Consider the following 27,952-nt stretch of genomic DNA (forward strand, 5'->3'; position numbering starts at 1 on the left):
GAGACCCAGAGGCCAATCCCATGCAGCTGTTCTTGTAAGCCACTTCTCTTTGCACCTATTGCCCATGGCTTTCCTTGTCCCAGACATACCAGACTCTGCAAGTCCCCTTCCCCTGAGCTCCCATTACATGTAACCTGTCAATTTCCACAATGGTCTACAATTTCCTCTTTTGTGATTCTCAGCTTCTTTTGTTTTACTGCTAACTTAGGAATACTAGAATTTAGGAAGGTCTCACATGAAGGGACTTAAAGTCTCAAAACAGCACTAAATAAGTCATCTCTAGTGACAGCACACTCACTACTCCAGTATAATATCTTATGGTGCCTAGAAAAGCACCCACGGTTATTGCATTCTTCCTTTGGACAGCCCTCAGCACTGTTTTACTGTTTGAGTAAAACTGTTTACTGCCTGCCTACACTCTTGTACGTGCACAAAGCAAATTTCTCCTATGAGTCAGTAAACTAGATGTCTGATTTGGCCCAGGCTTGCCATTATGCCTCACCTGTTTCATTCCCATGGAGGAGGTGGCACCTGGCTCTCAATCATGTTTCTCAGTCTAAGACCTTAGCAGACTAATTCCATCCAACTGACATCACAGTGAGAGGCTGTAGCCCCAAATATAGCAAAACAAAATTGCATCGTGATTTAAAATCGGTAGCTAACTTGTGAATGTTTCACAGCACTGTGGTGGAGAACCACAAGTTTATGAACTTGTCTATCTGCCTCACATGACTATAAGATTCCTAACATTCTTGGAAAGAGGACTGTGTCTTACTCACCACTGTGTGCCATGGTGCTGAACAGAGTGGACACTCACCGAGGTTTATGAAATGAATTTCAAGAGCAATAAAAATAATAGCCTTTATGTATTCACAGCTTCCCTTCACCACACCAGCTGGTAAAGAAGGAAATATTTTTCATTGACCATGGACCTGTGGCCTAAATTACTGTTGTAGAGATCAAGGGAATGGGAAAAGTGACTGAATTGGAAGGATCAAGGAAGAGCTAGATTAGTTTACACTAGAATGAGCCTTCCTTTACTCAGGGAAGGGCAATTAATTAGAAAGGTTAAATTAAGGGGAGAAGAGGGAGTGAGGAAGAAAAGCCAAGAAAGGTAGGGATGGGGAAGGGACAGAAGAGAACGAGATTCGAGGTGAGCCCTTTCTGCAAGGAGTACGATGAAAATACAGTGAAGATAAAGAAGATCCTTAAGATGTATAGAGCCTTCCCTATAACGAGTTTTCCCTTTTAGCATTTTTTCAAGCAACTTTAGTAAAGATTGAAATTAGTTTGTACTACCTTGGCAGATATATTAAACTGGCATTTCTTTTGAATGCAACACAATGCTGAAACTGAATACAAGGTGACCCAAATCTGTTTAGATTACAGACAGGAGAAATAATTTCCTGGTTAAGTGGAAGGGTCAACCAACCTGACGTTTTAGATTAGTGCTGTCACAGACCAAAAAATTCAATGTCAATCCTCCTGACTTTTTATTGGCAGTGGCTGGTGATCCCCCATAAGTTGGAACAGTGTTGTAAATTCAGAGCCTATCTGTGTGATATTACACTGGGTGAAAATGAGTATATATTCACAGGAGCAGGATATAGCCAGCAGAGCTTCATTCTGGTGAACTGTTGGAGTTTTCTTGACCTCTGATACTGAATGTCAAGCACTGAGGAGTGGTTGAAGAATCCAGAGCTGCCATCTGCAATGACTCCAAGCTCAGAGCCATCTCCGAAGTATTCAAATCTGGACTTCATCTGGCTCCATGCTGTGCAGGGCTCTTCACTTCAGCAGAGAAACAGACATTGCGGGGAGGGCAGGGGCTCTCATAAAGCAGTAGCCTGGTCATTTGGTGCCAAAAAAAAAACCACACCACACAAAGCTTAGCTCTCTTGCTCATTAATACCTTTCCATTTGGGCCAGAAAAAGGCTAGAGACTGCTCCTCCCTTCCTCACACAAACCTTCTCTGAGCATCCATTCAAAAAAATATTATTTGGCATATCAATTACTATTCATTTTGAAAACTATTCCTTATAGTTATTGATGGGGCTTGTAGCACAGTGAAGTTGACAAATAAACACATGTTCCAATCTAGATCCATTCACCTAAGAATGGTTATAGTTACCTAAACAGACCATTGAGTAGAGCCAGCATGCTTGATACGTTTTCTGTTATCAATAATCATTCTTGGAAGGAAGGTGGGCAGAGTCACAGATTTCCAGTACATTGCTCTCGCACATCAGCCTCTGTTCAACTGTAACCTCCCCAGAAGGGATTTTTGATCAAAACAACACCTAATGCCACCTCCTATACCCCTGCCCTGTCTCACATTCTTTTATAGCTCATATCACTTTCTGTCATTATATTACAAGCTTATTCACTTACATGTTTATTGTCTTTCTCCCCAAATGGAAATTACAGGAGGGAAAGAACTTTGTTATGTTTTCTGATGCATCCTAACACAGCACCTGGCATATTGTTGGCACTCAATATATATTGTTGAATACATTAATATTAAATTAATTAATAAATGAATTGTTAAATGAAATTAATGGAACGAATACATGAATGAATGCCTGAACGAACACACATGATGTGCCAGCAATGGTAGATAGATGCTTTGCAAATATTAAACATTCAAATCCAATCCAACCCTGTCAGGTTAGTGTTGCTTTCATCTGATTCACAGATGTGGAAACTGAGGCTCAGGTTAAATAATTTCCCCAAAAGACATGCACACAATTAATTACAGATCTAGGATTTGAACATGGTTCTTTCTGATTATACAACTTGTCCTATTTTTATAACACTTCACTTTGTACAAAAGCTATAGGTCAGGGTAGTTTAATACCCTTCCAAGCTGCAACCCTAGAGAGAGTTTTTAAGGGAAACCAGTTAATAACAGTTTGGTGTTGGGCTTGGGATCTCCTGGTCTTCCCTTCTGTCTCCTACCTCCTCCAATTACATCTGACTTGAGCATCAAAACAAGGCTTGCTTGGGTCCCTTGGCTGAAAATAAAGCTTGTTTTCTGCTAGTCTTTGCACCTTGGAGGAGAGGCTTTCTCTTTCCTCAGGCATGTGAGGAAAGCAGAACAGCTGTGAGACTGTCAGAGCTGAGGGGAACTCTGTGTCTGTCTACCAAGTGCCTGCAGTCCTTGGAGGTATGGCACGTAGCATCATGCACAGCCTAGTGGGATGTGGGAAGACAAAAGGAAGGAAGGTTAAATGAATAACAAGTGTGTTCAGCACAAAATAGAAATAAACCAAGCAGGGAGTTGAGTGTTGACAGGAACAGGTTACTTGATGACTAATTGGAGAAAAGGACAAAGCTGCGATGCTGAAGGACAAGGAAGAGAAATACACGATGTAGGTAACTCAGCACATGGTTGCTGAGTCTACCCCATGAGGTGATTGTTTACCTTTTATGGTTTATGCCCTTGGATTGTGCACTGGGTGTGATGACTCAACCATAAGAGCCAGATGGTTTTCTAACATATCTTTATAAGAGTCTCCAGGACAGAAATTTGAACATTAAGGCATCTTCAGTTACCTTGAAATTTAATTTTTTCTTGTTTTTTGTTTTGTTTTTTATGCTTTTTATCGAGGTATAATTTACATAAAATGACATGCACAGGTCATAAGTGTACAGTTTGGTGAATGCTGACAAATGCACATATCCACATAACCCACCGTGCAAACAAGATAGAGAATATCCACATAAACTTAGGAAGTTCCCTTCTGCCCCTTCCCAGACAATCCCACACATAATTTTCTCAAGCTATGTGACAGATATGTTTGCCTATTCCAAAACATCATATAAATAGGATCATATGGTATGTACTCTTTGTTTCTGGCCTCTTTTGGTCATAATGTTGTCGAGATCTTCCATGACTTATGCTTTAGTATTTGATGCACTTTTGTGTAGATTCCATTGTAAATATACAAAATTTATTATCCAGATCCTCATGCTTTTTTTGTCCATTTTCTAATTGGATTGATTAAATTTGTCATGTTGGATTTTGACAGTCCTTCATATATCCAAGGTACTAGTCATGTATTGAATACGTGGGTTGCAAATATTTTCTCCATTGTGAAGCCTGTCTTTTCATCTTTTTAACATGGACTTTCACATAGCAATAGTTTTCATTTTGATGAAATTCAATGTATCAATTTTTCCTTTTATGGATTATACTTTCTGTGTCAAATCTAAGAACTCATTGTCTAGCTCTTAATTCCTAAACTTTCTATTGTTTTTTCCTAGAGGTTTTATAATTTTGCATTTTAAGTTTATGTCCATGATCCATTTTTGGTTAGTTTTTGTTCAAAATGTGAAGATTTTTTGCGTATACTCATCTTTTTGCCTTTAGATGTCCAGTTGGTCCAGCATCATTTGTCAAAAAGACTACTTTTCCTCCTTTGAATAGTTTTTGCACTTATGTCAAAAGCTAGATCAGCATATTTGTATGACTCTATTCTAGGTTCCCTGTTATGATCCATTGAAATATGTGTCTATCCCTCTGTCCATGCTTTTCCGAAGAAATCATAGAATAAACTTGTCTATTAAACAAACAAACTTGCTGAAATTTGATAGAAATGTCATTAAACCTATCAGTCTGAAAATAATTGGTATTTTTGTTGAGTCTTTCGGTCTAGAAACATGACATGTCTCTCCAATTATGTAGGGTTTTTTTCTTTCATCAGCATTTTGTGATTATCAGGATATAGATCCTGTATGTATTTTGTGAAATGTATGCTTAAATATTTTATTTTGAGGGGAATTGCAATGGTATTTTTTTATTTCAGTTTTATGTGTTATCATTTGTATATAAAAATGACATTGATTTTTGTGTTTTGATATTGTATGAGGTAATCTTGCTGAATTCACTTATTAAATCTTGAAGGTTTTATTTTTTGGTACATTTCTAAGTTATTTCTTTTTCTCAACTAATTGCAGTGGCTAGAAATTCTAGTACTATGTTGAATAAGAGTAATGAGAATGGAAATCCTTGCCTTGTTCCTGATCTTCAGGGAAAAAGCATTCAGTACTTCACCATTAAGTATAATGTTGGCGGTAGGATTTTTGTAGATGCTACCTATCAAAGTGAGGCAGTTCCCTGCTGTTCCTAACTTACTAAAAGTTTTTATTATGAATGAGTGTTGGGTTTTTTCAAATGCTTTTTCTATGTCAATTGATATGACCATGTAATTTTTCTTGATTGTTATCAATCTTGCTGATGTGGTGGATTATATCAAATGATTTTGGAATGATGAATTAGCCTTGCACACCACTAGGTCATGGTATATAATTCTTTTAAATTATGGTAGGATTTGATTTGTAGTGTTTTGTTGAGGATTTTTTTTTTCTAAGTTCATAACAGGTAGTCTATGGTTTTCTTTTTTCCTTTTTTTTTTTTTTCACTATTTTTGTCTGGTTTTTGTACCACAGTAATACTGGCCTGATAAAATGAGTTGGAACATGTTCCTACTTCTATTACTACTATTTTCTGGAACAGGTGGTATAAAATTAAAGTTAATTTTTCTTTAAGTATTGAATAGAATTCTCCAGTTAAACCATATGGATCTGGAGAATTGTTTTTCATAAACTTTTTCATTATGAATACAATTTTTTAGAATGTTATAGGGCTATTTGTATTACCTATTTTATCTTGGTTGAATATTGGTAGTTTGTGGTTTTTCAAGATATTAACTAATTTCTTCTAAGTTGCTGAATTTATAATCAAAAGTTTTCCACAATATTCCATTATTATCTTTTAATAATTACAGGATTTATAATGGTATACCCTATTTCATGTCTGATATTGATAACTTGCCCATTGGGGGATGTAGTGAGGCCAGAGGGTAGAGCCCTCAGGAATGAGATTAGTGTTGTTATTAAAGAGACCCAAAGGGACTCAACTGTCCCTTCCCTTATGTGAAGAGACAGAAAGAAGATACCACTGACAAGAAAGTAGGCCCTTGCCAGACACCAGTGCCTTGGTCTTGGACTTCCCAGCCTCTAGAACTGGGAGAAACAAATTTATGTTGTTTATAAGCCACCCAGTTTATGATACTTTGTTATAGCAGCCCAAGAGGGCTAAGACAGAAACTAAGTTTTATGAGTTACAATAGAAAGGTCAACCCTTAATTAACTAAAAACTCTTTGAAATTGATAATATAAATCATCCAAAGACAAATGGACAAACAATTTAACAAAAAAAAAAAATCAAAATCACAGAAGACCAAACACAGATAATGAATGAACACATGAAAAGATGTTTGACCTCAGCAGTAATCATTGTATGGAAATGAAAACAACATTGAAATATCATTTTTTTCAGCCAGTGGATACACAAAAGTTTAAAAGTTTGAATAAAGTCCAATGGGAAAATAGGCACTGTTACACGTTGTTGGTGGGATATAAATTGCCACAACCTTTTTGAAAAGTCATCCAGCATTATCTATTAAAATAAAAAAATATATACACATATATTTTGACTCATGAATTCCGCTTATGGGAGTCTTCTCTAATGAAATAAATCTAGAAGTATGGATACACTTACAAAGACATTTACTGCAACATTGCTTTTTGTGACAAAAGTGCTTGGAAACAGCCTGAATGTCCATTAACTGATGATAGACTCAATTGTGGCACGTGCAACTTAAAGGAGAACTTTCTGTAAATTCCTGCCTTCTAAGGATGGAATAATGAGGTAGTAAGCTCGTTGCACTAGAAGTTTCAATCAGAGGCCATAAGAAATACTAGTTTGGGAATTCTTGCAGAGGCAAGACATCAGCCTGCATTATTTCTAAGTTTCCTTCTGACTTTAATATTCTATGATTCTATAAATTAAGCAGAGTGACCCTCTTACAGTGAAGGAAAGGAAGAAGAGGAAGGCAGGCAAGCTTTTCACTCTATTTTTATCTGTTTCTCCTCATTTTAGAATTGCGGCTTTGGGAGTACGTTTAAGGGGTGGAATATTTTCATTAGTATGTATGGAGGCCACAGATTGAATATATTTCACTTAGATACATAATAAATGAAGAAAAATGGTTATTGGTTTCTGTATCCATAATTGTTCAAACAAGATCCAAATTTCAGAAAATGCCTCCTTTATATTCACAGTCACAAGCAGAAAGTGACTAATTTGTGACTGAGCAGGGACACGGCATCAAACACTCTGAGCATATGGATAAGTGACTCTCTGTGTGTCTAAGATCGATGGAGCCTGACGCCTGCTCCTTTGCCAGAAGCGTGGGCCGGCATAAATGTACTCAGGAAGGGAAGAATGGCATCTCATTATGTACCGGGGTGGGGTGAGCGGCTGGATGTCTACATTTCCCTCCATTAGTGGTTTGCAAACTGCGACACTTCCTTGGAGGTGCTCAGCAAGCATTTGTTACAGTGTTTAAAATATGTTTAAATAATGACTTTTGAAACTAATTAAAAACTAACTAGAAAAACACATTCAAATGTAATATAGGCCAAATTGTAATGCAGTGGAAACCAAAATAGTAATATACATTCTTATTGATTGTTTATTAAATATCATGAATGTCAATGCATAAAATAAGTTTGTATAGAAAATACCGTTTTACCTGTTTTATGTTTCACGATTTTACGATTTGTGATTTCATTTGGAAAAAGGAAATTATGCTAAAATTTTTGATAGTCACTGTCCCAAAATCACAAGTGAAGGAAAGACAGAAAAGTAAGGCAGAATGAACAGAGCCCAAGAAATTACTATTAGAAGGGTTAGTGCCTGTATTTCCCAGCCTTTAATGGTTCTCATGTCCTTCAGAACACCTCACCTTAAAAAGTTCTTTATTCCATTCTAGAGCATTTAAATCTATTTTATTCTTCAGAGTCTGATAATTTCTCCTTCCCTCTATTCTTATTTTTTGTCTTTTGGGGGGGAGGGGAGGAGAGGAGAGAGTTGATACTAGGAGTTGGATTCGAGTTGAATTTGGGTGATAAGGTTTAATGTGATGATTTGCTTGACAGTTTCTGTTCAAAGGAGAGGGTCCTTCTCAAAACACTCAACTCTTATTCTATTGCAAACATATTTTGTGAAATTAAATGAACTGAGAAACTTTCCAGCAGAAGGTGTGGAGTTTGAGCGTATAGGTTCAAACTCTACATTCACCATCATTAAAGTGAAGCTTAATATGGGCACATTTTCTAAGCTCTGCCTCAGTTTTCCTATCTGTAAGATGGGAATAATGATAGTTTGGGCTCCATGGTGTTCTGGTAAGGACCAAAGGAGTCGATATGTGTAAAATGTTTACTGTAGTATCTAGAACATGGTAAGCATTTCACAAATGTTAGTGCCACTATTATTTTTATGCAATTTTTTGCCCAAATTTATTATGAGAACTGTTAGTACCAAACAGAAAAATAAAGAAGGCTAAAAAAGAGACACACCCTGTGCATCCATTTATGCCATATACTTGTCAAAAGACTTTTGCATTATTATTTCATTCTTCAATAAATCCTGTGAACTATCTCCAAGTAAGAATCAAGGTTCTGAGAACAGCACTATCAATTGGTGATAGAGGGGGTAGATAGAAAGAAGGGCTTTTGTCTCTAAGTCAAATACCCTTTCTTCCACGTATTTTGTTATGTCATACTTGCAAGACAGAGCTGTTAAACTTAACAATGGGTTGCCAATTTTTTATTCTCTTTACCCTTTTTGATAGATAAGGAATTCTGAGGTCCCCTAGGGAGTAATACTCATTCATTCATGCCTTTAATATTTGTTTTGTGTAAATATACAAGACAATATATTTAGGCAATGCCCAAACGGAGTGGAGCAAAGGAGGACAGGAGGAAGGAATCCCAAAAAAGATGTTGTACCAGACAGAAAAACAAAACAAAATCACTCCAGTTATTTTAACAGACAAAACGTCATATAGGAAATTGGTATTGGAGGACTGAAAAGGCGAATGGGAACCAGGAGGTAATACAGAGAAGGTCAGTCCATGAAACAGCTTTCACCTGTAGGGCTAAGGGAAACACAGGGAAGAAGCTGGGGTTATTAGACCCTAGCAGTTTGGAGGAGGAGCCCCTTGGAGCTGAAACTCAAACTTCCCGGGAAGAGGCGCTGGCCGACCAGCGTTGGCTTTTCTGTGGCTGTGTGAAGAAGCTGCTTCTGTAAAGGAGAAAAATAACTGGGAACGGGAACCAACTTGGGCTGCCAGGGCGAAGGTGCATGGCTGAAGCGATGCTGCAGGCGCAGGAGGCAAACAGGAAGGCCTCGGCCCCTTCTCCATTCTCAGGGTCCGCCTCCCCCCGTTTCCCTCTAGCGCCCCCTTTTGGCAGAGCCTAGCATGGAACCAGCAGGCAAAGCAGAAACGTGGTTTGCAGAGTCCCAGCCCCAGCATCACAAGCAGCTGTGGAACTGAGAAACAGTAGCTTAATAGCCAGCATAAATGTAAGCACACCCTGTTATGGTTAGTTGAAATTAATCTGTATGGTGTGCTACAGAGGAAGAAACTGTTAGTTTTTTTTACTAGGAATCTCCTGGACTCCATTATATCTAGGTGGACCTCGTGTCCTGATTTACTGTTTATCTTACATATTATCTCAGACGCTCAGCCCTTCTCCGTTCCCTCTTGCACTGCCGCAGATTAAGCCTGTATCCTGTCTTCTTGGATTATTGCAAGTGATTTCCTTGCCTCCGGTTTTACTCCCTCCAGCCCATCCTACCTGCCAACAAACTAATCCTTATTACTCCACTGTTTAAGGCCCTTAATTAAATTCTTATAACTTACGTTATAATGTCTAAACTCTTGTGCATACGAGAGTTTCTATGCCACTCCTCCTTCTGACCTGCTCACATCTCATCTATGCTAAACTGCTCAGAACTCTTGTGTTAATATTACAACGTGGTAAGTTTGGGAGGTGGGTTGGAGAGCTATAGAAAAGCAAAGTGTGTCTAGAAAGAAGGAATTACCACAATCAATCACATCTATGATTAGCTGCACCCAGAATTCTGTTTCTGGCAGAAGTTTAGAGGCTAAGAGAAAGAAGGGCATTCAGGGAGCTGCCCAGTCATCCAACGGACTCACAAAACTCTACCAAGGACTAAAAATTGCATAAACACACACATATTTTAAAACTTTTGAATGTTTAAGATTTCAAAAATACAAACAATAGCCAAGCCATATTTTTTGGAAGAAATACAGGGAAGTGAAGAACAAGTTTTCTCATCTTCAGTGCCAGAGAATTGTGTCTCTAGTAACCTCCTCAGACATAAATTGCAGAACCATCTGGGATTTTTCATTGACAAAATTTTTTCAGCTATCATAACATCTTACCAATAATGAAACGTCTTTTCAAAAGTAAAAATCAATAGCTAACATATACTGAAAATGTGTACATGTCAGGCACTATTCTAGGCATTTTATATACATTGTCTCGTTTATTTCTCAACAGCTCCTACAAAGTATTAATAGACATGTTTATCATCCCGTTTTACAGATAAGGAAACTGAGGCTCTATGAAGTTCATTGCCTTGGCCAAGGTCACATAGCTACCAGGTGATGGTACCACTAACTCTTTGAGGGCCAATAAGGTGAAAAATCAGTAACTACTTGAGGAGTGGTCCCCAACCTTTTTGACACCAGGGACTGGTTTCATGGAAGACACTTTTCCCATCAACTAGGGGATGCGGTGGGGAGGCAAGTTGCTGCTCGGGCTTTGGATTTCCATGAGAAGTGCGCAACCTGGATCCCTTGGAGGCGCAGTTTGCAATGGGATTTGTGCTCCTATGAGGGTCTGATGCTGCCGCTGATGGGGCAGGGGCGGGGGAGGCGGGCTCCGTCGGTGATGCGAGCAATGAGGAGCAGCCATAGCGCAGGTGGGGCTTAGCTCACTCACCTGCCTGTTGTGCGGCTGGGTTTCTGGCGGGACTCCAACCCGTGCTAGTCAGCAGCCTGCAGGGTGAGGACTGCAGTACTTGAGAATAGCTTTTATTTTTCCTTGTAGGTAGAAATAACTTTTTACACCTAGTTTAAAATTTCTTTTTGTTTAAATGGGTTTTTAAAGGTCCAGGGAAAGAATCTTTTCAATGGATTGTATAATATAACAATGGCAGGCAGATTTTTTTAATTTAGTGATTGAGAAATATTATAAGTGAGCACAATTTTGCTTTGAACAAGAAACGTCATAGCCACAAGATAGAAGAGAAGCCACATCTCCTGTCCTGGGAGTTCCATATTGGTTAGAAGCCAGGAACTTAGCAGAATTAGAGACAAGGTCTTGCTGCAGCAACAGGGAGGTGAGGAAGACAGTTCACTGGGGTAAGTTGGGAACCTAGTAGTCTTTTGGCAGAAGACTGCAATTCATAAATGCAATCACTTCCTAAAGGCAGCCACATCAGTAATAGATCTGACTCTACAACCAAGGCCAAGGTAAAGAACTGCTGATGCAAAGTGGGACTTCCAGTGTTAATTACATACCAACCATGGGTTAGTCAGAGGTTAATTCAGAAAGGATTGAGAAGAAGAATAGCTACTATTTATCAGGCACTTGGCAGGTGTTAGCCAGTCACTCTATTAAGCCTTCTGTGTATGTTATCCCATTTAAACCTCAAATAAACCCCATGGAGTACTTTTTTATCTCCATAGTACAGATGAGGAAAGAAAGGTAAATTAGACTAAGTAACATACTCAAGATCACCAAAGTAGGAAGACTGCCTTCAAACCCAGATTTATTAGTGATTAAAGCCTATGCTTTTCCTACTATGTTATTGGACTATTATTGGACATAGAGTCTTGTTTATTTCTATAATGACTCTGGTTATTTAAGCAACAGAGTTTTGTTTCTAGAATATAGGACCCCTCATTTTCAACTCACCACATCAGCTAGAAAGATTTGTACAACAGTTCTTTGCCATGAAAAGCAAAATTGACTTTAACAGCAACACATTGCAGCTGCTGGAGCCATTGTCCCTGCAATTCAGGTCTACAGCAGGTTCCTAGAGTATGCAAATCCTACATGCCAGCATAATAATGCAGTGTATTATCCAAAGGGTAAAGTGCTAGGATTGAAGGTTGTTAGATGAGGAAAATGGATGGAGATTTCCTGACTAGTGCAGGGTAGTCATGCTGGCAAATGTACGGAGGATTGGTATGATGTTTTAATTGGTCACAACTAATATAAGTTGGTAAAAACTTTGAATGACATCTCTGTGAGGACAGAATTGTTGGGGTGCAGAAGGAAAATGATTCTTTCTTTAATTTGTAAAAGTTTTTTGTTCCTTGAGCAGAAAGACCAGTAGGAAATGAATAACTAATAATATTGAACATAATTAATCATGGTAACCATGAAGCTATTGCCAATTTCAGCTCTCTGGACACATTCCAAGAGGTTTGAACTTCAAGAAACACTCAGTTTTATTCAAGTCAGGAGGAAATGCTGATTGAGAAACATTGAAGATTGACAAATTTCTCATACTATTAAGGTGATGGTATTCTTTATTTTTGTTCTAATTATGCATGGTATTTAAATAAGGAATATTCTAGAAGCTCTGCTTAGCTGTTTCAGAAAAGTTTCTATTTTTATGAAATGTGGTATTTCTAACAAATAATCATTCCTATGAGATCATATATGCAAAGTGCCTATCATAGTGCCAGCTTACCGAGGCAGCTGAGGTAGCTCAGCTTTCTCTTTGTTTTTAAAATCCTAGCTGTTCAGACTTTTGTTCCATGAGCAGCCATCACCTGGATGTAATTACATGAATGGTAATCACTTCCAAAGAAATAATAGCTTCTAGAGTTTTATTATTTTCATAAACCAAAACCTATGCAATTAAAGTGCATATTATAACCCATGTTAAATTCATATTTTCTTCATAAAAATATCAGTTCCCCAGGTTTTGTCATCTGATAACTGTAGTGGTCCAAGTCTAATTTTTCCAATACAGATAAGGAAAAGAAGCTTTTTACCAATTGGATGAAATTACGTTAAGATGGCCAGAAAAATGATTTATGATCAGACCCCAAGGGAGTAATCAATTTACACTATGAAGCATGAAATATGATTGCCCTTTTCTCTAATGTAAAACACCATGTACTACAATTTATTGGCCATAAAACTACTCATCCATAGTCAAAGCATTTTGTTCCATGATTTCTCTATGCAATCTTCACAGAAAGGATTGATGTGAAATTGATTAACTATTTACTTCATATACAGAAAGCTCCACCCACCTTTTTCAGCTCTACTTAGAAAGAAGACTGCCATAAATTAGTAATGGAACTCTGAAGTTAATTTTCATAATGTATTTCATTCAAATTTCTATTAATTTTTTAGTTCTCAGCATTATGTGTCTTCCTACATGTTCTTTTTTCTTCCCTGGGTTATTAAGTTAGACAACATTTTCTTTTCCAGCTTTTCAAACTTGCTACTGCAAATACCCTTTCTTCCAAAGACATTTTCATTCAGAATATAAAATGAGTTAATTTGCATTACTTTAAAGATAATAGATTCCTAATGTCAAATTCACTTTCCACTATTCAATTTATATTCAAAGGTCTCAACTGATGCTCAGATTACAAGAATTGATAGAATGAGTTGCCAAATGTTTAGTAAACTTTTCAAGGAGATACAAGAAAAATGTTTGTATCTTTTATAAATATTTTTGTAAAAATGTCCATAATTTGAATTTGAATAGAGGCATATTTCATTTTCAATCTCATCGCATGTCAGTGCTTTCTCTTCTTCAAAAACTGGCGTGTATTAAAAATGCAAAGTTTAAATTTTTATTTTCAAAATGTTTGGAATCTTAGGAATTCATTTCCTCTTTAAAAGAAATTATAATGCCACTTTCAGCTTTGTCTGAAAGTCATTTTTACACTTGCCCTTTAAATTTACTTCCATTTGGAAATGGAGCATATAACTTGTAGTCTCTGAGTCTGCACTCATTGACAGTTGGAGAGAAACAGTAACAATTTCTAGACCAAAAAGTTTTAGTCACAGTTTGAGGAAGAAGGATATTTTGTTAAGGTCAAGTGGTTCTTTTAATAGCATAACTTCTCTACATCAAAGACTAGAAAACATAATTATGCTTTCCTTCAAATGTGTTCAATCTAGCCCAAAAGCCTTGCTAAATAATCAGCCATCACCTCTCTTTCATAAGGGTCTTTCTTTGATTATAAGTAAACCAAATTTAGTAGTAGTTCTCTGCAATCCAGGCGACTGTTCCTTATATGAGGGACTGTCAGTGATAATCACATTAAAATAGGCTTTAGAGGGTTATCAAGAAAAATAATTTGAAAATTTTCTAATATATTGAATATGTAAAACTGAACCAATGAAAGTTCAGTCAAATAACAGTATTAAATTTGCTTATAATTCAAAGGAGGCTATTTTATACTTTCTGGTATTCTGGTAACTAATTTTTAAAAGTGAAGAAATGTTCTATGACTTGGAATCTTTTATAATTTTCCCAGAGCAGGATATATGAATAAATCATCCAGTTCCTTATTACACAAAGTAGTCCATGAACCACACTGGCATCATCATCTGGGAGCTTGTTAGAAATGCAGAATCTCAGAACTACTGAATTGGAATATGCATTTTTAGTGAGATTCCCCAGGCAATGCATAAGCATATGAAAGTGAAGGAAGCATTGATCTAGTTAACATTGATACTTTGAAGGTTTAAAGATTGTCTATTACAGTTTCCCCATCAATGTGCTAAGGCAGCTGCGATGCTGCAAAAGAGTTTTGGGTACACCCACCTAAGGGCTCCTGCAACCCTTAGAGCAGAGATGGGTGGGGACTGACTGCAGAACTCCCCAGAGCTGTTCCCTCCAGCTGCAAGTGGCCTTATCCATTAACCCTAGTGTGCCACACAGACATTATCATTTTCTCTGTGTGCCACTACATGAAAAAGGTAGCAAAAGCAGCTCTGATGAATTAGATTTAACGGGGGAATAATTTGATGGGAAGGACTAGAGGGAAAAAGTAAACAGAAGTAGAAAATCAAAGCTTTGGGCCACAAAGCAAAAGTGAGAGCGTCAGGGTGAGACTGGAAATTTGCTAGAATTCTCTGACTCCTTGTAAAGTTTAATAAGTGAGATTACACAACAACTAAACTGGAAGAGTAGTTCCTGGTTGGCAGATTTTTTTTTTCATAGCTCTTGCTTTAAGATATATTTGTCATTTAAAAATAATATTAATAAATATTAGTTAATTAATTAAAAATAAACTAGCATAGCCAAGAACATGCATAGAATTATTCAGCAGTTAAACCCTTGGCAATGGCAACAGAAGGATCACTCGACAGTGTTGCATAAATATCAAATAGTCCCTGTTCTGCATAGTAAATAAATTTCCAGTCTCTCTCAGTATAGGAAGGTACCCTTCCCAAAAAACAGAAGCGTAATATGTTTCCCCTGCTAAAAGTACCAGATGATACACAGACACCAATCACAGAGCTCTTGGGGTGTGTGTGTGTGTGTGTGTGTGTGTGTGTGTGAGAGAGAGAGAGAGAGAGAGACAGAGAGACAGAGACAGAGAGAGAGGGGTGGGGGCAAAGAAGAAGAGGAGGAGGAGAAAGAGGAAGGAAAACTAGAACTGAGAGGAGAGGCAGAGCCAGTAGCACTTATGAGACAGATGTCAACCTAAATTAATCAAAAGGGTGTTAAAAGAAAAACTTTAGGCAAATTTAACAAGTTTAATTGATCAAAGAATGATTCGTGAATCCGGCAGCCACCCCTCAAACCAGAGTAGGTTCAAAGCAACTCTGCTGCCATGTTGCTGGAGAGGATTTTTGAACAGAATAAGGAAAGTGACTTACAGAAAGCAGAAGTGAGGTACAGAAACAGCTGAACTGGTTACAGCTGGGCATTTGCCTTACTTGAGCATGGTTTGAACAATTGGTCACGTTTGATTAGCACAAACTCAGTGATTGGTACCAGAGTAGGTTACAGTCTGTTTATACATCCAGTTAGGTTACAGTTCACTATATACAGAGAAACCTTTAGGCACAATTTAAAATACGTAAGGAAGCAGATGTAGGTTAAACTTAATTTAACAAGGGTCAGAATGTAGTTTAAAGAGAGTTTACTCAAGCACAAAGGTTGAGGATGACTGCCCAGAAAACACAAACTCCAAAGAATGGAAGTCAGTGTTATGAAGTATAGAAGTTTTGGATTGTTTATATAGACAAAGTTTAGGGAAGCTTAATAGAATTTCCACATCTTTCTATATAAAGCTTAATACATAGTTACAATGATCTAATTAGTTGAGGTGGTCTTTTTCTTTCAGGAAAGGTACAGTTGATATTCTACACTGAAGATATCACTGTCATGGGGGCTTGGGCACCATCTGGTCTGAGCTAGGCACAGGACAATATAGGAGGCAGCTAATACATAACAAAGATCAGTCATTGGAAGGAGGAGGTCTGGTCTCTGGTCTCTCCTGTCATTTACAGAACGTGAACAATGAGGAAGAGAGTTAATCTATAATCTAAGAAGCAAAAATTGCAATCATGCATGCAAACAGAGAAACCCTTTCACCCTTTGATAACGCAAATCCAGTCCCCAGGGTTTAACTTCTTCCTTGGCCTAATAAACTTAGAGGGTCCTGGAATTTTATTTTCTTTTACACAGAAAAGCCCCAAAGTAATAAATAAGTAGTTGATAGCAGATATTTAGCAAAGTACATTGGAGAAAAGTAGTACTGTTGGTAAGAATTGTTTGTTTACCAAAGTCTGAACTTTGGAACAATTATCTCAGAAAAGACTGAGTGGTCATTTTGATTTGTATTAAAGTCCATAATAAAGAAGACAATAGTTCAAATGCAGATGAGTGTAGGACAAAAACAGTATAGAATTCAGAGGAAGAGGATCAGCAAGCTCAAATATCAAGAGAACAGTAGAATATAGACCAAATTAGAAAACCTATTTGTCTTAGCCTTATTTGTCAGTGTTTGACCGGTGCTTTGAAGCGAATGGCTTAGAAGTTGATATAAGAACCCAACTATAGCAATTATCATTGCTAAAATTGTGGCATTGTGCTTTAGTTAATTTTTCAGTTAAAATTTTAACTCATTCATTAATATGGTTCATCTTTCTCAATTAACATTTTTTTTTAATTTTAAAGGGACAAAACTAAAGAATCCCACAGACTTGGATTCTCTTTTGTAGCATAGCATTGGCTTCAAGTTGCTTTCTCTTGCCATAGTTTTCCTCTTTCAAACCCACTATCCACGTAATTAACAGAGAAACCCTTTGAGAATGCAAATCCTTTTATGTCACTTTCCTGCTTATGTTGCTCCAGGGACATCTTGTAGCCTTCTGGATGGCTTAAATTCCTTCATTTGGCACTTACATTCCTTTGCTGCCTCACAGCTCTCTGCATCCAACCACATCAAACCACAATGCTTTAGCATGCCTCTGCTCCTGCTGTTACCCTACTAAAATACTCTTCTCCTCCTTCGTTCACTTGGCAAAGTCTTTCTCATCTTGAAGCTTCAGCTGTAGCATCTCTCCTGTAGAAACTCCTTCTCTCTTCTCTCAAACTAATGAGGTGTTCTCATGGACCCTGGAGCATATCTTTATCATGGAATTTCTCAAGTGTATTGGCATCAGGACAAGTGTCATGGGCATGCAACCTGTGCAGTTGCACTGAGCCTTGCACTCTGAAGTGCCCCACATTTTATTTAATGCTCTGTTGTCATCATCTTGAAATTCTTAATAATTTTATCTTTGAATTTGTGTTTTGTAAGTGATGTCTAGTGGGACAATGGAGCATACACATGAGCTGAAGAGATACAGGCAATAGGCATGCAATGGACTAAATGAACAGAGGTAATATGCATGCCAGATTCATGTGGTGAAATCCTAACCCCTAATGTGACGATATTAGGAGGTGGGAAGAAATTAGGTCATGAGGGTAGAGTCTCCATGAATGAGATTAGTGCCTTTATAAATGGAACTTAAGAGAGCTGTCTTGCCTTCTTTCTACCATGTGAGGATACAACAAAAAGACGGCATCTGCCACACAGAAGAGGGCTCTTAGCCAAACCTGACTGTGCTGGCACCTTGATCTTGGACTTCTACCCTCCAGAACTGGGAGATATAAACTTCTGCTGTTTTTAAGACTCCCTGTCTATGACATTTTAGTATAGCAGCCAAACTAAGACAATGCATGTCAGCCATTCCTTACTGCCCCATTGGCATAAAACATTTACAATGACAAGGAGCACAGAATTCCACTGGGCCCACCATGCATGGGAGTTCAGCAAGACTCAAAATGAGTACACGATAAGCAAGTTACATCTACTACGGACTAAGCTGTGGCACTGACAACGCCAAGAGGCCATGCTTTACATTCCAACTAGAACTTTCTCTGAATGCAGAAAGAGAGCAATGATGTTGTAAGAAACACAAATGAGCAAGAAGCTCTATCATTCTTTCCAGCTCTTACTCCTTCCCCGTACTAGCCAACCATTGCTACTGAAAATAACATAGAAGAAAGGAAAAGATAGGGTATCATATAGTTCCTTTACTTTAAGTCCTTCCTTATTTATCAGTAAGCTAAAGGTAGAGTGTTGGTAGAATGTGTGCGTGTGAAAAAGCAAAAGGAAAACAGTTGGGTTAGCTCTGTGCAGCATTTCCACTGTTCTGGCAAAAACAAAATACTGCAATTATGTAATTTTGGTGATTCTGCATAAGTTAAATAGTCACATTTGAATTTTAAACTGGCATCCCCTGGGTACTGCAGCTCATGCCTATAGTCCCAGCTAAGCGGGAGGCTGAGGCAAGGGGACCTCTTGAGCCTAAGAGTTTGAGTTCAGCTTGGACAACACAGTGAGACCCACTTCTAAAAGACAAAAAAAAAAAAAACTGGCATTGTACAATATGAAGATGGATGACAAAATTATTTTTTCTTTACCTAGAATAATGTTAAATACTACCTTAAAAAATACCATGCCAATTCAGGAGAGCCTACAGAAAAAAGGAAAACATTTCAAATTTCATTTCTGTTAATGTCACCTTGTTTTTACTTTTTTAATAAAAGGTTTCACATTTTTTTCTACAATAAACCCCCAAATTATGTCACTGTCTATGATAGTAATTTCTGTTTTAGTTGCCTGTGTATCAGATTAGATTAGGAGTTTAATAAAGGCAGAGACTGTGTTTTTCACCTTATTATTCCTAGTGTTTACATGTAGCAAGCTCTCAAAAAATTAATTTCAGGTGGCAACTGCAGTTAATTTTAATGTTTCCAGAAAGGGGGGACCAAGGAATCAACTCTCCTTCCATAATGTGCCTCTAACAAAATATATTTTGTCCTGAAAGTACCAATATAGAATATGGAGAATAAAACCACTTCCCCAAATCCCCAGTCCCTTGGCACTGGTTTTGAATACCTAGTAGGTCCTGTGTTAGGCATTGCAGAAAACTTGTGTTGTATCTCAGAATCATTCATAAGGCCTGTCTGCTAACTCACAGAAGTATAGGATCAAAGGTGCCAGGGGTTAGAGTTGGCAGTAGGTATGCACATTGAGACATAACGTGGGCTGGGAGATTTGCCTCAGATATGAAAGGGGTGTTTATCTAGGTAGATAAAAGCATGGTTCCTCCACTGGCAACCCCAGTGGTTCACGGGGAGGCAGGAGGGTTCTAACATATGGGCCCGGACCGGCCACAGGTTAGTCAGTGGCCCGACTATTATCAAACCAGGAATTATCTGGAGAATTTATGTGTAAGCTGGGCCTTGGTTGTCTGGGAATCAGCAGCAGAACTCCAGGCCCCAGGGAAGGGTAGCCCAAGGGGCAGACAGGGCCCTGGTCATGGAGGGCCTTGGGGCCAAGGAAGGTTCCCAGAACAAGACATCAGAAGGACAAGAGCAGGAGCCTGACCCACAACTGAAGCCAAGAGTGGGCTGGGAAGCAAACAAGCAGGGCCACTGATGGGCTCAGGCACTCAGCTGGGGATGACACAGAACCTGCAATGGGCAGGAACGTAAGGAAAAGGTGACCCAGAGGCCAGAGAAATTATTTCAGGGGAATAGAGAAGAAGAACACTGGGGAAATGTATAGAATTTAGACAGAAAACCTATAGCTTTGCTAGTGAAACAAGGCAAATTTGTGTGAAACAAAATAGAGTTGAATTCAACATGACATATTGGAACCAAATAATGGAGTTCCTGGTTTAAGTAACAGGAGAAGTCAAAGTGAGTAGAAGAAGTGAGAGAAGGCTTCCTGGGGGAGAGAGCACACACCTGGATGTTCAAGGAGGAGAGATCAGTCCACTCAGAGGAACATAATGAGCCCACAGAGAGCCGCAAATGGATGTGGTCTCCACAAGGGACTGTGCGTGGGAGTGTAGAACACAGAGGAGAGCAGTGTTGTGGGCTGAATATAGCCATGCCCTCATCCCCAGAGCCTGCAAATAGTACCTGATATGGCAAAAGAAACTACGCAGATGAGATCAAGGTATTGAGCTGGGTAGATTATCCTGGGCTATCCAGGTAGGTCCAGTGTAATCACAGTGGTCCTTATGACAGGATGCAAGAGGAGTGAGAGTCAGAGGAGAAGGTGATATGATGGAAGAGATATACAGAGATTGGAATGCTGTGCTTTGAAGATGGAAGAAGCAACTATAAGCCAAGGAAGACATACAGCCACTAAAAGCTGGAATGCAAGGTAACAGATTCCACTCTCAGAACCTCCAAAAAGAACAAACCTGCCAATGTCTTGACATTAGCTCAGTGAGACTGATTTTTTACTTTTGGCCTCCAAAATGGTAAGAGAATAAATCTGTGTTGTTTTGAGCCACTATGTGTGTGGTAATTTGTTGTAGCAGCAATAGGAAACGGATACAGGCAGTAAGAAACATGGACCAAGCTGTAGAGCTCTTTGCAGTCACTGTGGCTGTCCCAGTAAAAAACAGATGTAACCAAGCATATGACAGAACTTCATGATGGATCACAGCAGGCCACCTCAAGATAAGCCCTGGAGAGTGTAGGCTCAAGAGAACTCAGCCCATGGCGCCATGTTGAGAGTCCTCAGGTGCCAATAAGTTTTTTCTCACAGTTCTGGAGGCTGGACGTGGAAGGTGAAGGTGCTGGCAGATTTGCTTTCTAATGAAGGCTCTCTTTCTGACTTGTAGCTGGCTGGCCACCTTCTCACTGTGTTCATGTGGCCTTTTCCCTGGGCATGTGAGGAGAGAGAGACCTCTGTTGTCTTTTCTTCTTCTTATTCGGATGTCCCCTATGGGATCCAGTCCTATAGGATTAGGATCCAAACTTTATGACCTCTTTTAAAACCTTTATTACTTCCTTAAAGGCCCTATCTCCAAACACAGTCACATTGGGCATTAAGACTTCAACATACGAATTTTAGAGGACACAATTTAATCCATAACAGATGATGATGATCAAGATGGCACCATCCTGTGCTTTCAGGATTCAGGACCTCATATATATATCATTGTTATGAAGAGCACATCAGGAAGCATTATGAAAACTATTTCCAGAACACCTGTAACTTTTATGCATTCTCAAGACTTTCTTAACATCAGAATCAGTCCAGGAATTCATCCATCTTCCCTAAAAAAGAAAAGTAGACCAGGTTTGACACTGTGGCCTTTTCCCTGCTCACTTATGTGAAATACTAACTATAGAAAGTACAATGGAGAAAATATTATTTTTTATAAAAGCCATGCAGCTGAGGGCCTGCCGACAGGATGTATTAATCATTATACAAGCTGGAATTGGTCTCAGGCAGGACACGAAGGCTACCATCCAGCCACATAAAGTGCCTAGGGAGCTCCTTTAATTACCACCAACTAGAGCTTTAGTCTTACATCTCTTTCAAATAACGTCAGCAGCAGAGACAGCCTGCACCTTGCAACATCACACTCCTTCATTAGTTTGCTCTGACTCACCCTCCTCACATCCTACCCATGATAAACTTTCCATCAAGTGATTTATCTTTCCACATACTGGGTAGCACTTAAACCACTGCCTTCTTTTTTCCTTCTTTATTTTCTAACAAATAATTATCGAGTGTCTCCTCTGTGCAAGGACACTCATATATACTATTTTATTTAGGCCTCATTACAACTCTGCTAAGTAGATACCATCCCTCTAGATGCGTAAAGTGGGAATCAGAGTGGTTATATGGCTTGGCACCAGCACTGAGTCACCTCAGTGGACATCTGGAGGGATGGAAGGGGAAGGGGGAGAGTAGCATGGAGGGGTGAAGGGGAGGTGGGGGAGCCTGCCGGAGTGGGGGCTGGCAGCAGTGAACTCTACAGAACCCCACCTCTGCCTTCCCATGGGTCAGTATGGTGCTTCACATTCTCCAAAGTCCTGTGCCCAGAGACTAATTTTATGGGAGTTCATTGTAATGGGAACTTATACATTCTGCTTGGTGAGAATTGGTTGGACTTGCTACCCATACACAGCAAAACTGGAATGCTATTCTATAAATAAGCTCTGGCTCCCATCCCTAATGAGAACTTATAGTCAGCCTAAAGGAAAACATACTCTATCTTTGCTGTCAATTTCCATTTGTCCCCAGTGCCTGAGAAGAGCCTCTTCTGCCTTTCTCTTGTAGACTCCTTTCCATCCAGGTTTAACCAGGATCCCCCAAATCTGCCTACAGACTAGCCAATTCCCTGTACCCAGGCTCAGATGTGCCCAGGACCAAGAAAGACTGTCATATCCCACCCAGTCAAGGGAAGATATGCAATGGCCTGGCTCTATTTCCCTTCTGCCTCTCTGTGGCCTCTGAGTTGGGCCACATAGGCTGGATGCCACAGGACAAGCCAAAACAGTGTCCTACTAATGTTTTTCTTTGAGAAAAATTGAAGGTGATCACGATAATGGTTAATTTTATGTCAACTTGACTGGGCCACAGGGGTGCCCAGATATTTGATCAAACATTATTCTGGGTGGGTTTGTGAGGGTGTGTTTGGATGATTAACATTTGAATCAGTAGCCTGAGTAAAGCACATTGCTATTCCTAATATGGATGGACCTCATCCAATTAGACGAAGGCCTGAATAGAACAAAAAGACTGGCCTCCGTTGAATAAGAGGAAACTCCCCCGTATGACTTCTTTGAGCCAGAATGTTGTTTTTTTCCTGCCTTTGAACTCAAACTACAACATTGACTCTTCCTGCCAGTTTTCAGACTGGCACTATGTCGTGGGCTCTCCTGGTTCTTAGGTCTTTGGATCCAGACTGGAACCATAACCTTGGCTCTCCTCGGTCCTCAGCTTCTGACTGCAGCTCTCTCAGCCTCCATGATCATGAGAGCCAATTGCTTATAATGTATACATATGTGTGTGTGTGTGTGTGTGTGTGTGTACATATTTCTACTCTGTTTCTCTGGAGAATGCTGACTAATATAATTACTAATATAATTATTGATACACAACTTTTGTTAGACTTTTAAAGTATGGTTATGTTTATAGGAAATTTTCAAGTTGTCAGACAAATGCATAATGTAAAAACCATAACTTGACCAAGGCCTATCTTAATTTAGGGGGTGAAAGAGAAGGGTGGTTACTGTCCCAATCTTCCCTCAGACTGATTATATTCACTGTTTGTCACTAGTGCAGGTGGTATGATCTCTAGTATCTAAACTCAGGAATTAAAGAAATATCCATTTCCTTATTTTCTCTAAATCAAATGGAATGTGAATTCAAGTGTATATATAAGCAAGCTGTAATATTGGAAATTCATCTTAGGTAATATTGGGGCTGACACCCTATTCAAGTCTGATAAGAACCTAGAAGTCTTACATGGTGTTTAGAAAATACTTCTATCCTCCAGCTGCTTTTCTGGAGTCTTCATTCTTCCGACCATCATGAATGCCACCACATCTATACTGCAGAAGCCTCTAGTGGTCCCTCAGACTCTGTGAACTTGAAGTCAGGTCATCATATGGCAGGTACTGATATGTTTGCAGAGGCTGGAAACCCCCCCCCTCTTTAGGTGCCTCTCTGATGTACTTCACACATTTGGGGTACAGAATTAGGTACAGGCACACCCACAGCCCATAGTCCTCTCTCTATTTCCAACTGGAGGGAAATCTTTTTCCTTTCCCTTCTCTTTCCCTTCTTTTCCTCAAAGAGCTTGTTCAATTCCCACATTTCCCCTTCCCCTCTAAACAGAACATCCCATATTATTGCTTCACTAGGCTCGGGCTTTGAAAAAAAAAAAAAACTCAAGGGCTGTTGACTTCAGATTACAAGTTTGAAGTGTTTTATATCATTTCTTCTGAATTTAGTGTCTAGACTTGACTTTGGGTCAGTAAGTGTAGAGGTAGTAGTGTGATTAGGTTGGATGGGCATTATTGAAGCCATATGTCTGAGAAGAAAAAGTACCGTGTACCTTATGGGCAATGGGGTGAAATGTATATTTCTCACCATCCAAGACGCCTTTGAGTTTTATTCCCTTCTTTTCTACATACCTGGCAAACATACAGTCTAGTACAGAGAGGTTTCATATATGCATTGTACCACAAGTTCTGTCCACTTTGATGAGAGTTGTTTGAACCTCGGTGGGCTCCTAACCCTAGGGCCGCTGGTCTCTGACGTAGACTCAAGCAAGAGCTCTGCCCAGTAACGGCACTCTATGTGAACGATGACCAACCAAATATGGACCATCCATAATTAGGAAATTTGAATTCACAGACAGAAAGAAAATCATTGATAATGAGAGGAGCAGCAGAAGCAGAGATTGAAAGAAAAGTGATGGGAATAAAGAAAAATCAAAAAAGGTACTACAGTTCCCTGGTTCTAACCTAGTAACATGACACCTAGTGGCTAGAACTGTGCTCTCACCTAAAAGATCTTCCAAGTCCTATTTCTCTGAAAGGCCTGTTTTCCTTTCTTCTCTGTATATCCTTTCTACACATCCTAATCTGAGCCTCACTTTGTTCCTGGCAACCCGAAAGAGGCTCACTCACATTTATATAAAGCAAGTCTTCTAAGGCTTAAGTGTTAGATCAGCAGTAAACAACAATTCACTGATTAACATTCAAATGGCAGGTGATTTTATTGTGAAGTCTGAAGCATAAGCAGCCCTAGAGAAATAGCCACCAATAAAGACATCTCAAAGCCAGCAACCTCTTTTTCCGCTCATCCTTCTCTGGATTTTGATCTTCTTCTCTATTCCTTCTGTTTTTCTTCTAGTTTGTGAACCTATCTCCCATCTATCCTACACCATCTATCTTTCTCTGATGCTTCTTTGTGCCTCTGACTTTCCTTTTTCACTCTGGTCTTTGGTCTCTGGTCTCTTTGTTGTGTGAATTTCTCTTTCCCGCTCTCCTTCAATAGCTCTCCTTCCTCATTCTTCCTTTCACTCTCTCTTCCTTTGCCGGGTGCCTTTGCTACCACCTACCTCCTGTTACTGTCCTTATTGCCACTCTTTAAAGACCACAAAATGGAAAGGAATTATATTTATTAAAATGTATGACATTTATCACATTTTTTGGTTTCTATAATAGCAGATGACTTGAGCATTTCATTTTTTGCCTAATAAAAGGAAATACCTGAACAATCTGCTTTTGCACATGTCCTACAATTGACTGTTTTTTCCAGGATCTGTGGCCTTGGCAGAAAATAAAGACTCTCCACCCCCAGGATGCTGCAGACAAGGTTACTAGGGAAACAATAGATTCTCTGATCAGTTTGTGTTTGCAAGGATTTTTTTTTTAAATCTCCGGTTGAAAAGAGAAAGATGCAATCAATTGTTTACTAAATTAGATTATTAATCCAAAAGGTACAAAGCTGTTATTGCAGTGAAAGTAGAGACTGCAGTTTTATTATATAAAGATATCTCTCCTGGTAGTAACCCGGAGCTGACATTAATCTTTCTACCAGATTAGTTTTTTAATGTTCCCATGTTGTACATTTTCTTTGTGAATCTGAAAACAAAGTTTCAGAATATGTCTTACTCTTCACAGACCAAAGCCAAAGCCCTTATCATAATTCTTGCCATCGTATCAAATGATTAAAATCCCGGTACATTTAACGTCAACAGAGAAAGTTATTCTGCATTTGATAGGCACTGTAATGCTAATTACTCCTATTTGTATCCAAGAGCATAGTCACCTGCCACCTAGTGCCTCAGCAAAAAAACTGCACTAAATGATCCACTCAGCCAAGGTCTTGCAGACTCCTCCAAACTCCTCACTGGACGCCTAGGGGTTAGCTTCAAATTCTCTTAAATGGGAGGTAGATGTCTCTATGAGAGGCTACTAGACCCGACCCACCCACTCTGAACAGCAGAATCTCAGCTGTCACAGTAAGTTAGGATCCCTCTGGTCTATGTACAGAGAATACTCAAGGGAGTGTCGTGACTCAAGATTGTATGGTCAAGAATGGCTAAAATATAATATGGCATGAAAAGTATACATAGTTTATCTTATGCTGTACTCTCAACAATAATCATGTTCAGTGATTGCAATAACATTTCAATATAACAGTTCACAGGTGTTTACTGTACGCTGGTCACTGTTCCAGGCACTGGGAGGAAGCCGTGTTAGACAAGATTCCTGCCCTCACAAAGCTGACATTTTATGGAGGAAGACAGATAACAAATAAGATAACTCTGTATTAGGATAAATACTACAAACGAAAAAATAGGGTCATGAAATAAACACACTGGAGAAGACCACTTTGTTTAATGCGGTGAGGGAAAGTCTTTCTGAGAAAGTGACATTTGAGCGAGACTCAAATACCAAGAATATGGCAAATATAAAAATAGCTGGAGAAAGTCATTCCACAACGAGGGATCAGCAAATGCAAAGGTCTGGAAGAAGAAAGGGGCCTCTGTGTCCAAGGACCAGAAAGAAGGAAAATGAAGTGTGATGAATGGCAGGTAGAGTGGTATATGTTCTCTAAACATCACTGATCCAGGCCATGAAAAGAAATAAAATTGCCCTATGAGATTTAAATTTTGAAATAGATGCATAATGGATTATATATTTGTTGAAACTCCTTTTGGTTTGTCAACCTAAACAACAAACAGGGAGAGGCTCTCTAAAAGAAAATATTCATTTGGGTATAGGGCACTGCAGTGGGAATACACATGCCATAGTAAACTATGTGCATATTCAGGGAGGTAAAAGAAGACAAAGGTCTTAAAAGTACAATGAGGAGGATTACTTAGTTGTTTTGGGATAATTATTCTTGGCTACAAGGATCAATAACAAGAGTGACTCCAGTCTGAGGCTGGATAGGCAGTTGCTGGGCAGATGTTCTCACAAAAGTATTTTTTGTGTAAGGTCTGATGGCCTTTGATAGTTGCAATTTTTGCAGAATCTTTTATGATAGTTTTTGTTTTCAGGCACTTATGCATGAGAACCTTCCCTTCATAGTCTTCTCTGGCTCTATTTTTCAGGATTTTTTTTTTAATCCGAGTGACTCCATTATCATTCTGACAACTTTCACAGGTTGCAAGAGACAGAAAGCTAAATTAAACCAAATTCAGAAGGAACAAAATTGGGGTAGAGGTGGTATTTAGGATTATGTAACCAAAAAGGACCCAGTTGTATCTGGGGATGCTGGAACCAGGGATCCCATGTCATTGGCTTCTCTTTCTCTGCTTCCCTTTGGGTATTGGATTTAGTCTTTCCTACCATTAGGCTACAACCGTGGCTGCTGGCAGCTCCAAACTTACTTACATACAGCATTCCAATTGAGAAAGAAGTAAATCTTCTTTCTTCCTCATTCAGTTTGAAAAACCTGGGGAAAGACTCTGATTGCCCTGACTTTTTGCTTACTCCTTGAAACAATCACTGTAGCCAGGGAAATAAGGAATCTTGTCTCACCCAGCTTGTATCATATGTCTATCCCTAGGGACAGATCAGTTACTAGAAATGGTAAATGGAAGAGAGGTATGTGGTAACACAGATATGACCCTTGGGATATCAATGTCAGTCCAATTGGTCTATCAGAGATTTTTAAAAAG

At 39.0% G+C, this 27,952-nt stretch overlaps 1 long non-coding RNA gene across 1 annotated transcript; it reads left to right on the top strand.

Annotated features, from left to right (window-relative positions):
• The first annotated feature begins 19,626 nt into the window (after positions 1 to 19,626).
• Positions 19,627 to 26,511, top strand: LOC123648495. The gene is made up of 3 exons (XR_006738639.1): positions 19,627 to 19,670; positions 20,529 to 20,667; positions 26,466 to 26,511. It is a non-coding gene; the product is annotated as an uncharacterized LOC123648495 (long non-coding RNA).
• Positions 26,512 to 27,952: the final 1,441 nt, after the last annotated feature.

This window comes from Lemur catta, chromosome 12 (genome assembly GCF_020740605.2).
Source record: "Lemur catta isolate mLemCat1 chromosome 12, mLemCat1.pri, whole genome shotgun sequence".
Classification (NCBI taxonomy): domain Eukaryota; kingdom Metazoa; phylum Chordata; class Mammalia; order Primates; family Lemuridae; genus Lemur; species Lemur catta.